This window comes from Colias eurytheme, chromosome 28, assembly GCF_061535395.1.
Source record: "Colias eurytheme isolate Ceu_HAF_F1 chromosome 28, ilColEury1 Martin Lab GWU primary, whole genome shotgun sequence".
Classification (NCBI taxonomy): Eukaryota; Metazoa; Arthropoda; class Insecta; order Lepidoptera; family Pieridae; genus Colias; species Colias eurytheme.
The window spans coordinates 2,380,778-2,394,395 of NC_143007.1; the positions used below are offsets into that span (position 1 = coordinate 2,380,778).

A 13,618-nucleotide genomic window follows, 5' to 3' on the forward strand; every position below is an offset into this window, starting at 1 on the left:
CGTACATATAACACAAATTTTATCCAAAAGGCACTCGTAAAAAACACATCTCTTAAACAGGCTATACGTAATACACAACCAAGCAAACCATTAATTTTATCATTAAAAGACACAAATGGAACCAAACAAAGCGCGCGGGATAAAATTATACAAATTAGTACTGAATTTTATAAGAAATTGTATTCTGATGACTCATGTTATTGTATAACCGATAAAAACTATGTACGTTCGGAAGTAGTAAATCCAATCACAATTGAAGAAGTCCATTTAGCCATAAAGAGTATGAAATACAACAAAAGTCCAGGTGAAGATGGGATCACAACCGAATTCCTTAAAATTGGCGAACCAGCTCTTATTCCCTATATAACTCAACTATTCAATAACATATTACGAACGGGTATATTTCCCAAAAGTTTCTGCCATTCTAATATAATCCTCCTCCACAAAAAGGGAAATAGATCAGACATAGAAAATTATCGTCCTATCAGCCTCATATCGCACCTATACAAAGCCTTTATAAAAATCATTGGAAATCGCATCACAAGAGATCTGGATAAACAACAGCCCCCAGAACAAGCAGGATTTCGCGGTGGACTCTCCACTACAGACCATCTTCATTCGATTAACCAAATTTTAGAAAAAAGCCATGAATTCAACCTCCCCCTTTACCTGGCCTTCGTTGATTATTCAAAAGCATTTGATAGCCTGAAACACAATGCCATATTCACAGCCCTCAAACAACAAAATATAGAACCGACGTACATCCACCTTATACAAAATATCTATAGTACCAGTACAGCTTCTGTAAAAATTAATAGCAATGGCCCATCCTTCCAAATAACAAAAGGAGTCAAACAAGGTGACCCATTGTCTCCAAAACTCTTCAATGCTACCTTGGAAGAAGTATTTAGAAGCTTGGCAGCTCGATGGCAGAACAAAGGTTTTAAAATCGGTGAGCATCGATTAACAAATCTTCGCTTTGCTGATGATATTGTTCTCTTTTCCTCCACAGCCTCTGAGCTACAAACGATGCTCGAAGACCTGAGCGATGCAAGCCTCAGGGTCGGACTTCAGATGAACATGACCAAAACAAAGCTTATGACTAACAGCACCAAAACCACCATCGTTGTCGAGGGTGGGTCGGTTGCATATGTCGATGAGTATACTTACCTCGGCCAAATAGTTTCTTTTCAAGCCAGGCAGGATCAAGAAGTTGCCAAACGCATTGAAAACGCTTGGAGAAGCTTTTGGTCGATGAAAGAGCTGATGAAAGGAGACTTGCCTCTTTCACTAAAGCGAAGGCTCATGGACATGTGCATCTTGCCCATCCTCACCTACGGTGCACAGACCTGGTCATTGACTGATCGCCAAAAGTCCGCACTTGGGGCTTGCCAAAGATCAATGGAGCGCAGCATTTTGGGCGTAAAGCTTTCTGATCGCATTCAAAATAGAACGCTGCGCTCAAAAACACAGATTGTCGACGTAGCCCATAAAGCTGCCGAGCTCAAATGGAACTGGGCTGGACATGTTTGCCGGATGTCCGAAGAGTTGTGGGCAAAAATCACCACTATGTGGATCCCCGACAATGGAAAAAGGCTGCGTGGAAGGCCCAAAATCAGATGGCGCGACGAACTGGACTCTCATTGTAAGGAATGGGCTAAAATTGCTCACAATAGGAAGACATGGACGAAGGGAAGAGAGGTCTTTGCCCAGCAGTGGGACAGCCATGGCTGAATAATAATAATAAAAATTTCAATTAACAAAAAACACAACTACATTTTTACCAATTAACATACATTTTTTTTAGCTTTAGTCAACACGAACGAAGCCGGGTTATCCATCTAGTGTCTAGAAACATGATTTCAAAGTTATTTTTAATTAATCACACGGACGCCATCTTTAAATCCGCCATAACATGTTGACAGGAGATAAAGGAAGTAATAATAATTTATACAGGATCCTGCGGCCTGATTGCAGCATTGCTTAATTTTATCTATGTATGTTGTATCAGTATGACGTCGGTAATCGGTATGGTTAAGAATTAAGATTACTAAGTCTATACTAAATATTACTAGCGGCCCGCCCCGGCTTCGCCCGTGGTACCTACATGTTTAAAATATCCTATCTCTCAAGTTGGATCGAACTGTACATGGTGTGCGAATTTTATTATAATCGGTTAAGTGGTTTAGGAGTCCATTGAGGACAAACATTGTGACACGAGATTTATATCTGAAGAGTTTGTTTGAACGCGCAAATCTCAGGAACCACGCGTCCGGTTTGAAAAGAAATATTCTCTGTGACAGTCCATTTATCGAGGAAGGCTATATCATCACGGTAAGACCAATTAAATAGGAGCGTATAGCAATGCGGGTAAAACGGGGCAAAGCTCGTAGTAAATATGTTAGTATAGGTAACTAAGCCACACTTTTTGACGTAGGTATTCTTATTTTACTAATCTTTATTCAATAATCAATATAGATGCGAAAGCATGTTTCTTTGTACGTCTTCAACGTCGCAACGGAGCATTTTATACTATGACTAGCGTCCGCCCACGACTTTGTACGTGCATCCCCGTTTTTCCCCGTTCCCGCAAGAATTTCGGGAAATCCTTTCATAGCGGATGCCTACGTCTACATCTACCTGCATGCCAAATTTCAGCCCGATACGTCCAGTGGTTTGGGCTGCGCGTTGATAGATCACTACCTTTGAGTTTTATATATATAGACTAGCTGGTGCGTTGTGCGCGGGCTGCAAGCAGCCCGCGAGCCCCTTTTGCCCCTGGGTTGAAGCAATAGGGCAGTCATTAGAAAATGTGTTAGAATTCCAAGTTAATTTGTAATTTTCTGCTAACAGCAATTCCACAGTCAATCGGAAGTGCTTATAAATTCCCACTTAAAAAAATTTCTATTCTGGAATGCTGTCGACCTTCGAGGGTGCGTGGTGCGCGGGCTGCAAGCAGCCCGCGAGCCTCTTTTGCCTCTGGGTTGAAGCAATAGGGCAGTCATTTGAAAATGCATTCGAATTTCCTGTCCATTTGTTACATCTGCTAACAGCGATTCTACAGTCAGTCGGTAATGCTTATAAATTCTCCATTCAAGTATTTTCCACTTCGGGAGGCTGCCCACCTTCGAGGGTGCGTGGTGCGCGAGCTGCAAGCAGCTCGCGGCTCATCCCAGGGCAGAAATCTTCAGTCAGTTGAAAATGCATAAAAATTCCCCGTCAATTTGTTAATATCTGCTAACAGCGATTCCACAGTCAATCGGAAGTGCTTATAAATTTCCCATTCAAATATTTTCTATTCCGGGGGGCTGTCTAGCTTCGAGGGTGCGTGGTGCGCGAGCTGCAAGCAGCTCGCGGCTCATCCCAGGGCAGAAATCTTCAGTCATTTGAAAATGCATTTGAATTTCCTGTCCATTTGTTACATCTGCTAATATAGCGATCTGTAGAATCGCTACAGTCAGTCGAAACTGTTTCATCATTTTGAGGTGTCTAATCGATAGCGGGCAGTGACTTTTCATAATAAACTGTTAAAGAGTTTACTTAACACGCTCGTCGCTTCGCTCCTCGCTACTTCTTTGAGTATTTACGCCGGCCGCTGACGTGACTCGCTCTCTTCGCTCGCTTGGCTAGTGCGGTAGTTCAAAAGTTAACCTAACTGGCTCGTCGCTTCGCTCCTCGCTATTTCTTTGAATATTTACGCAGGCCACTGACGTGACTTGCTCGCTTCGCTCGCTTGGCTAGTGCAGTAGTTCAAAAGTTAACCTAACTCGCTCGTCGCTTCGCTCCTCGCTACTTCTTTGAATATTTACGCCGGCCGCTGACGTGACTTGCTCGCTTCGCTCGCTTGGCTAGTGCAGTAGTTCAAAAGTTAACCTAAATCGCTCGTCGCTTCGCTCCTCGCTACTTCTTTGAATATTTACGCCGGCCGCTGACGTGACTGGCTCGCTTCGCTCGCTTGGCTAGTGTGGTAGTTCAAAAGTTAACCTAACTCGCTCGTCGCTTCGCTCCTCGCTACCTATTTGAATATTTACGCCAGCCGCTACCGTGATTCGCTCGCTTCGCTCGCTTGGCTCGTGCGGTAGTTCAAAAGTTAATAAATATTTTCTACTCCGGGAGGCTGTCGACCTTCGAGGTTGCGCGGGCAGCAAGCAGCCCGCGGTGCCATCTTTTTCCGTTGCTATATTCCTATTACCCTTCCTACTATGGAAATTTCCATACAAAATTTTCGAAAAAAAAAATTTCGCTTTTTACCAAAAATTTTTATATGCCTGGAAGCGGACCAAGTTTTGAAACATTTTTTACTTCGGCGACCCCGACCTACCTGCCACCGGTTCAGAGAGCCGGTGAATTTCGTGATGTATGGAAAATGGAAACCAGGGGTCGGAGAGAGATTCTGAGTATGCAGTTTTGTAAATATGGCCGATAAGAGCACAAATGTCAATTTTCAGACCGATCGTGAAATAACCGGCGCCACCATCTTGCCTCGAAAAATTGGCCATTTTTGAAAAAAAAATTGCGTCCAATTTGAAATTTCTCCATTGCCCTGGTAGCGCCCCATCTTCCTGATCATTTTTTAGTTCTACACCCCCCGGCTATCTGGCGCCGTTTCGGAGAGCCGTCGAATTTTGCTTTGTATGAAACTCGGAAACCAGCGGTGGAAACTCGATTATGAGTATCACACCTTAATGTGCGGCTCGATTAAAGCCCCTGTGCCAAGTTTCAGCGCGATCGGCCCAGAAATGGCCGTTTTAGAAATTGTATGGCGGCGGCCATTTTTTCCGCCATTTTGAATTTTTTTCACTATCTGTGGTAATTGCTCGAGGTCTACTCCAAGTTTAGTTCTAGCACCCCAGATGTAGCTGCTACCGTTTGCGCGGGCCGTTGACCGTCTTCGCGAGATGAGGGAAAGTTTAAGATTTCGTATTTTTCTGGATATCCTGGGAGCTGGGCGAGTACGAATGCATCATTGGTGTATTTCTCCGTTGCGCCACCTCGTCTAAATTTACGTTTTTATGTTTGCGCCAAAAATGGAAAAATTCCAAAATCGAGCGTCCCACTACGGCTCCCTGGTAGCGTCCCAGGGTGGTGATCATTTTTAGTTCCGGGACCCCCCACCCAACTCGCACCGTTTCCGCGGGCCGTTGGATTTTCCAATGTATGAAAGTCAGAAACGGGGGCCCGGAGCCACTCGAACGGGGCACCGATCGATTCGCCGGCTCGAACAGAGCACGTGTGCCAAATTTGAGACGTAAGGATTCATAAACGGCGATTTTGGCAAAGTACGGCGGCCATCTTGTTTTCGCGAAAATCCCCATTTTTCCACCACCCCTGGTAATCGCCACCAGTTCCGAGCATTTTTTGTTCCGACACCCCCCCTCCAGGTGGCACCGTTTCTGCGCACCACCAGGGGTCCACTCGGTATTCGAAGGTGATCGAGATCGCTATATTTTTCCTCTGGTCGCTCGGCGCACCTCTACACGATCACGTCGTTATCCCCCCCACTTTCTGCATAGTTTCCGAGAAAAGCGATGTCAGTGAGTCAGTCAGTGGTAGTGTAGCTTTATATATTATAACTAGCTGGTGCGTTGTGCGCGGGCTGCAAGCAGCCCGCGAGCCCCTTTTGCCCCTGGGTTGAAGCAATAGGGCAGTCATTTGAAAATGCATTCGAATTTTCTGTCCATTTGTTATTATTTGCCAACAGCGATTCCACAGTCAATCGGAAGTGCTTATAAATTCCCAATTCAAATATTTTCTATTCTGAAATGCTGTCGACCTTTGAGGGTGCGTGGTGCGCGGGCTGCAAGCAGCCCGCGAGCCTCTTTTGCCCCTGGGTTGAAGCAATAGGGCAGTCATTTGAAAATGCATTCGAATTTCCTGTCCATTTGTTACATCTGCTAACAGCGATTCTACAGTCAGTCGGTAATGCTTATAAAATCTCCATTCAAGTATTTTCCACTTCGGGAGGCTGCCCACCTTCGAGGGTGCGTGGTGCGCGGGCTGCAAGCAGCCCGCGAAGCATCCCAGGGCAGAAATCTTTAGTCAGTTGAAAATGCATAAAAATTCCCCGTCAATTTGTTAATATCTGCTAACAGCGATTCCACAGTCAATCGGAAGTGCTTATAAATTTCCCATTCAAATATTTTCTATTCCGGGGGGCTGTCTACCTTCGAGGGTGCGTGGTGCGCGAGCTGCAAGCAGCTCGCGGCTCATCCCAGGGCAGAAATCTTCAGTCATTTGAAAATGCATTTGAATTTCCTGTCCATTTGTTACATCTGCTAACAGCGATTCTACAGTCAGTCGAAACTGTTTATAAATTACTTATTCAAATATTGGTTAAATTCTTGAAACGTGATCCCCGAATTTCATCATTTTGAGGTGTCTAATCGAGAGTGGGCAGTGACTTTTCATAATAAACTGTTAAAGAGTTTACTTAACACGCTCGTCGCTTCGCTCCTCGCTACCTATTTGAATATTTACGCCGGCCACTGACGTGACTTGCTCGCTTCGCTCGCTTGGCTAGTGCGGTAGTTCAAAAGTTAACCTAACTGGCTCGTCGCTTCGCTCCTCGCTACCTATTTGAATATTAACGTCGGCCGCTGACGTGACTTGCTCGCTTCGCTCGCTTGGCTAGTGCGGTAGTTCAAAAGTTAACCTAACTCGCTCGTCGCTTCGCTCCTCGCTACTACTTTGAATATTTACGCCGGCCGCTGACGTGACTGGCTCGCTTCGCTCGCTTAGCTAGTGCGGTAGTTCAAAAGTTAACCTAACTCACTCGTCGCTTCGCTCCTCGCTACTTCTTTGAATATTTACGCCGGCCGCGGACGTGACTTGCTCGCTTCGCTCGCTTGGCTAGTGCAGTAGTTTAAAAGTTAACCTAACTCGCTCGTCGCTTCGCTCCTCGCTACTTCTTTGAATATTTACGCCGGCCGCTGACGTGACTTGCTCGCTTCGCTCGCTTGGCTAGTGCAGTAGTTCAAAAGTTAACCGAACTCGCTCGTCGCTTCGCTCCTCGCTACTTCTTTGAATATTTACGCCGGCCGCTGCCGTGATTCGCTCGCTTCGCTCGCTTGGCTCGTGCGGTAGTTCAAAAGTTAATAAATATTTTCTGCTCCGGGAGGCTGTCGACCTTCGAGGTTGCGCGGTGCGCGGGCAGCAAGCAGCCCGCGGCGCCGTCTTTTGCCGTTGCTATTCAATTACCCTTCCTACTATGGAAATTTCCATACAAAACTTTCGAAAAAAAAAATTTCGCTATTTACCAAAAATTTTTATATGCCTGGAAGTGGACCAGGTTTTGAAGCATTTTTTACTTCGGCGACCCCGACCTACCTGCCACCGGTTCAGAGAGCCGTTGAATTATGTGATGTATGGAAAATGGAAACCGGGGGTCGGAGAGAAATTCTGAGTATGCAGTTTTGTAAATCTGGCCGATCAGAGCACAAAAGTCAATTTTCAGACCGATCGTAAAGTAACCGGCGCCACCATCTTGCCTCGAAAAATCGGCCATTTTTGAAAAAAAAATTACGTCCAATTTGAAATTTCTCAATTGCCCTGGTAGCACCCCATCTTCCTGATCATTTTTTAGTTCTACACCCCCCACCTATCTGGCGCCGTTTCGGAGAGCCGTCGAATTTCGCGTTGTATGAAACTCGGAAACCAGCGATGGAAACTCGATGATGAGTATTCCAACGTAATGTGAGGCTCGATTAAAGCCCCTGTGCCAAGTTTCTGCGCGATCGGACCAGCGATGGCCGTTTTAGCATTTGTATGGCGGCGGCCATTTTTTCGGCCATTTTGAATTTTTTTTACTATTTGTGGTAATTGCTCGAGGTCTACTACAAGTTTAGTTTGAGCACCCCAGATGTAGCTGCTACCGTTTGCGCGGGCCGTTGACCGTCTTCGAGAGATGAGGGAAAGTTTAAGATTTCGTATTTTTCTGGATATCCTGGGAGCTGGGCGAGTACGAATGCATCATTGGTGTATTTCTCCGTTGCGCCACCTCGTCTAAATTTACGTTTTTATGTTTGCGCCAAAAATGGAAAAATTCCAAAATCGAGCGACCCACTATGGCTCCCTGGTAGCGTCCCAGGGTGGTGATCATTTTTAGTTCCGGGACCCCCCACCCTAATCGCACCGTTTCCGCAGGCCGTTGGATTTTACGTTGTATGGAAGTTGGAAACTGGGGCCCGGAGCCACTCGAACGGGGCACCGATCGATTCGCCGGCTCGAACAGAGCACGTGTGCCAAATTTGAGACGTAAGGATTCATAAACGGCGATTTTGGCAAAGTACGGCGGCCATCTTGTTTTCGCGAAAATCGCCATTTTTCCACCCCCCCTGGTAATCGCCACCAGTTTCGAGCATTTTTTGTTCAGACACCCCCCCTCCAGGTACCACCGTTTTTGCGCACCTCCAAGGGTCCACTCTCTTGTCCAGGGTGTTGGAGATGTCAATATTTTTCCGGTGGTCACTGGGAGCACCCCTACACGTCCACGTCGAAATCCCCCCAACTTTCCCCGTAGTTTCCGAGAAACCCGATGTCAGTCAGTGAGTGAGTGGTAGTGTAGCTTTATATATTATAACTAGCTGGTGCGTTGTGCGCGGGCTGCAAGCAGCCCGCGAGCCCCTTTTGCCCCTGGGTTGAAGCAATAGGGCAGTCATTTGAAAATGCATCAAAATCCCCCGTCAATTTGTTATTATTTGCCAACAGCGATTCCACAGTCAATCGGAAGTGCTTATAAAGTCCCAATTCAAATATTTTCTATTTTGAAATGCTGTCGACCTTCGAGGGTGCGTGGTGCGCGGGCTGCAAGCAGCCCGCGAGCCTCTTTTGCCTCTGGGTTGAAGCAATAGGGCAGTCATTTGAAAATGCATTCGAATTTCCTGTCCATTTGTTACATCAGCTAACAGCGATTCTAAAGTCAGTCGGTAATGCTTATAAATTCTCCATTCAAGTATTTTCCACTCCGGGAGGCTGCCCACCTTCGAGGGTGCGTGGTGCGCGGGCTGCAAGCAGCCCGCGAAGCATCCCAGGGAAGAAATCTTCAGTCAGTTGAAAATGCATAAAAAATTCCCCGTCAATTTGTTAATATCTGCTAACAGCGATTCCGCAGTCAATCGGAAGTGCTTATAAATTTCCCATTCAAATATTTTCTATTCCGGGGGGCTGTCCACCTTCGAGGGTGCGTGGTGCGCGAGCTGCAAGCAGCTCGCGGCGCATCCAAGGGCAGAAATCTTCAGTCATTTGAAAATGCATTTGAATTTCCTGTCCATTTGTTACATCTGCTAACAGCGATTCTACAGTCAGTCGAAACTGTTTATAAATTACTTATTCAAATATTGGTTAAATTCTTGAAACGTGATCCCCGAATTTCATCATTTTGAGGTGTCTAATCGATAGTGGGCAGTGACTTTTCATAATAAACTGTTAAAGAGTTTACTTAACACGCTCGTCGCTTCGCTCCTCGCTACTTCTTTGAGTATTTACGCCAGCCGCTGACGTGACTTGCTCGCTTCGCTCGCTTGGCTAGTGCGGTAGTTCAAAAATAACCTAACTGGCTCGTCGCTTCGCTCCTCGCTACTTCTTTGAGTATTTACGCCGGCCGCTGACGTGACTTGCTCGCTTCGCTCGCTTGGCTAGTGCGGTAGTTCAAAAGTTAACCTAACTGGCTCGTCGCTTCGCTCCTCGCTACTTCTTTGAGTATTTACGCCGGCCGCTGACGTGACTTGCTCGCTTCGCTCGCTTGGCTAGTGCGGTAGTTCAAAAGTTAACCTAACTGGCTCGTCGCTTCGCTCCTCGCTACTTCTTTGAGTATTTACGCCGGCCGCTGACGTGACTTGCTCGCTTCGCTCGCTTGGCTAGTGCGGTAGTTCAAAAGTTAACCTAACTGGCTCGTCGCTTCGCTCCTCGCTACTTCTTTGAATATTTACGCCAGCCGCTGACGTGACTTGCTCGCTTCGCTCGCTTGGCTAGTGCGGTAGTTCAAAAGTTAACCTAACTGGCTCGTCGCTTCGCTCCTCGCTACTTCTTTGAATATTTACGCCGGCCGCTGATGTGACTTGCTCGCTTCGCTCGCTTGGCTAGTGCAGTAGTTCAAGAGTTAACCTAACTCGCTCGTCGCTACTTCTTTGAATATTTACGCCGGCCGCTGACGTGACTTGCTCGCTTCGCTCGCTTGGCTAGTGCGGTAGGTCAAAAGTTAACCTAACTCGCTCGTCGCTTCGCTCCTCGCTACCTATTTGAATATTTACGCCAGCCGCTGCCGTGATTCGCTCGCTTCGCAAAAGTTAATAAATATTTTCTACTCCGGGAGGCTGTCGACCTTCGAGGTTGCGCGGTGCGCTGGCAGCAAGCAGCCCGCGGTGCCGTCTTTTGCCGTTGCTATTCAATCACCCCTCCTACTATGGAAATTTCCATACAAAATTTTCGAAAAAAAAAATTTCGCGTTTTACCAAAACTTCTTATATCCCTGGAAGCGGACCAGGTTTTGAAGCATTTTTTACTTCGGCGACCCCGACCTACCTGCCACCAGTTCGGAGAACCATTGAATTTCGTGATGTATGGAAAATGGAAACCGGGGGTCGGAGAGAAATTCTGAGTATGTAGTTTTGTAAATCTGGCCGATTAGAGCATAGAAGTCAATTTTCAGACCGATCGTAAAGTAACCGGCGCCACCATCTTGCTTTGAAAAATTGGCCATTTTTGAAAAAAAAATTACGTCCAATTTGAAATTTCTCCATTGCCCTGGTAGCGCCCCATCTTCCTGATCATTTTTTAGTTCCAAACCCCCCACCTATCTGGCGCCGTTTCGGAGAGCCGTCGAATTTCGCGTTGTATGAAACTCGGAAACCAGCGATGGAAACTCGATAATGAGTATGCCAACGTACTGTGAGGCTCGATTAAAGCCCCTGTGCCAAGTTTCAGCGCGATCGGACCAGCGAGGGCCGTTTTAGCATTTGTATGGCGGCGGCCATTTTTTCCGCCATTTTGAATTTTTTTCACTTTCTGTGGTAATTGCTCGAGGCCTACTACATATTTAGTTTGAGCACCCCAGATGTAGCTGCTACCGTTTGCGCGGGCCGTTGACCGTCTCCGCGGGCTGTGAGAAAGTTCAAAATTTCGGATTTTTCTGGATATCCTGGGAGCTGGGCGAGTATGAATGCATCATTGGTGTGTTTCTCCGTTGCGCCACCTCGTCTAAATTTACGTTTTTATGTTTGCGCCAAAAATGGAAAAATTCCAAAATCGAGCGACCCACTATGCGTCCCTGGTAGCGTCCCAGGGTGGTGATCATTTTTAGTTCCGGGACCCCCCACCCAACTCGTACCGTTTCCGCGGGCCGTTGGATTTTCTAATGTATGAAAGTCTGAAACTGGGGCCCGGAGCCACTCGAACGGGGCACCGATCGATTTGCCGGCTCGCACAGAGCACGTGTGCCAAATTTGAGACGTAAGGATTCATAAACGGCGATTTTGGCAAAGTACGGCGGCCATCTTGTTTTCGCGAAAATCCCCATTTTTCCACCACCCCTGGTAATCGCCACCAGTTCTGAGCATTTTTTGTTCAGACACCCCCCCTCCAGGTATCACCGTTTTTGCGCACCTCCAGGGGTCCACTCGGTTTTCGAAGATGATCGAGATCGCTATATTTTTCCTCTGCTCACTCGGCGCACCTCTACACAATCACATAATTATCCCCCCCACTTTCCGCGTAGTTTCCGAGAAAACCGATGTCAGTCAGTGAGTCAGTGGTAGTGTAGCTTTATATATATATGATAGATTATTATATGTTGGGGATAGTTATATAGGGCTAGACTGATATAGGCTACTTTTACCACCGTGAAAAATGTAATTCCCATGGGAATGCCTTTTGACTTCACTAGCGAAGCCCCTTTTTAATACATCTTATATATAAAATTCTCGTGTCACAATGTTAGTCTGCATACTCCTCCGAAACGGGTGGACCGATTCTCATGAAATTTTCTGTGCATATCGGGTAAGTCTGAGAATCGGCCAACATCTATTTTTCATATGTACCACGGGCGAAGCCGGGGCGGACCGCTAGTTTTTTTGTAATTTTAACTGACATAAACGTAACATATGATCAGAAGTTGTGAAACCGGGCATATATGTAATAAATTATTTACTAATTTATTGAATTATGCGCACATTTGACCAAAATTGTCAAAACTTGCATGTCTGATATCAAAGTTTAAAAATCTGAACCGATTTGGATTAATTATATATGCATATTTTAATTCCATAACTTATCTATGGTATTCCTTATATCAACTTTTGAACAACTTATTTTTGAAAGTTTGTGAAGATATATGAACGTAATATGACTAATATGTTTGTTACACGTACTCTTTCACGCAAAAACGGCTGATCACATGTGTATGAATTTTGGCATAGAGATAGGGTATAGTCTGAATTAGAACATAGCTGTTATTGAATTAATAAATTAATGAAAAATTATTTATTGCACACCATAGTGAACACAATTAAAAAAAACTTAGCTAACTGTAATATGTACAGAAGGCGACCTTTTCGCTTGCAGCGAACTCTACCAGGCAACCCAAATGACAAGGAAAGTTTGTTACTGGTTACCCATATACACAGAATCGTGAGCTCCATTCTCTATTATATAAATACAATTAATTATAAAGAAAGTTGAAATCAAAATGGCGGCGCGAAATTAACTTTCCTTACCAAAACATTGCTTCTATAATCTATGCACGTACCTACGAATGAAAGTGTCCTATTGTTATTATATTAAATACTAGAGGTCCGCCCCGGCTTCGCCCGTGGTACATATTTCGCAATAAAAGGTAGCCTATGTCCTTTCTCGGGTATCAAAATATCTCCATACCAAATTTCATGCAAATTGGTTCAGTAGTTTAGGCGTGATTGAGTAACAGACAGACAGACAGACAGAGTTACTTTCGCATTTATAATATTAGTATGGATTGTGTATGCATTTTATGATTTAACATTTTAAATTGCCCAATTAATAAATAAATAATTAATTAATAGACTACGTATAAATGCAAAAGCTTTTTTGTGTATCCATACTAATACATATTATAAATGCGAAAGTAACTCTGTCTGTCTGTCTGTTACTCAATCACGCCTAAACTACTGAACCAATTTGCATGAAATTTGGTATGGAGATATTTTGATACCCGAGAAAGGACATAGGCTACTTTTTATTGTGAGATATGTACCACGGGCGAAGCCGGGGCGGACCACTAGTGTAATATAATGCTAAAATGGTTTATCAATCTAAAATATTTGAAATCAAATCTAGATTGTTAACGTTATTTGCTCCTACCAAAATATTATAGGTATTATAAAAATATTTAAATTATATTTTTTATAAAAAAATATGAGAGACTAGCATTAGCTAATTCTGTGCCAGCGTCTTCACTCTTGAAGTCTTGAGTAAAAATTTAAATACAAATACAGTAGCACCTCTATAAGTCGAATATCAAGGGAGACGCCAAAAAATTCGAGTTATAGAGTTTTCAACTTATGGAGGATTTCGACTTAGGCGGATTTTGATTCGACATAAAGAGTTTGAGGATTATTCTTATAAATTTTGAGTTAGAGAGGTAAAATAA

The 13,618-nt window shown here is 44.8% G+C and overlaps 2 protein-coding genes across 2 annotated transcripts in view; one reads left to right on the forward strand and one right to left on the reverse strand.

The window, feature by feature from the left end:
• Window positions 1-13,618, reverse strand: part of LOC149896501 (uncharacterized) — a 47,060-nt gene that overhangs the window by 28,439 nt on the left and 5,003 nt on the right. The window lies entirely within an intron of this gene.
• Window positions 1-13,618, forward strand: part of LOC149896502 (PTB domain-containing adapter protein ced-6-like) — a 113,035-nt gene that overhangs the window by 21,127 nt on the left and 78,290 nt on the right. The gene's annotated exons all lie outside the window — the stretch shown is intronic.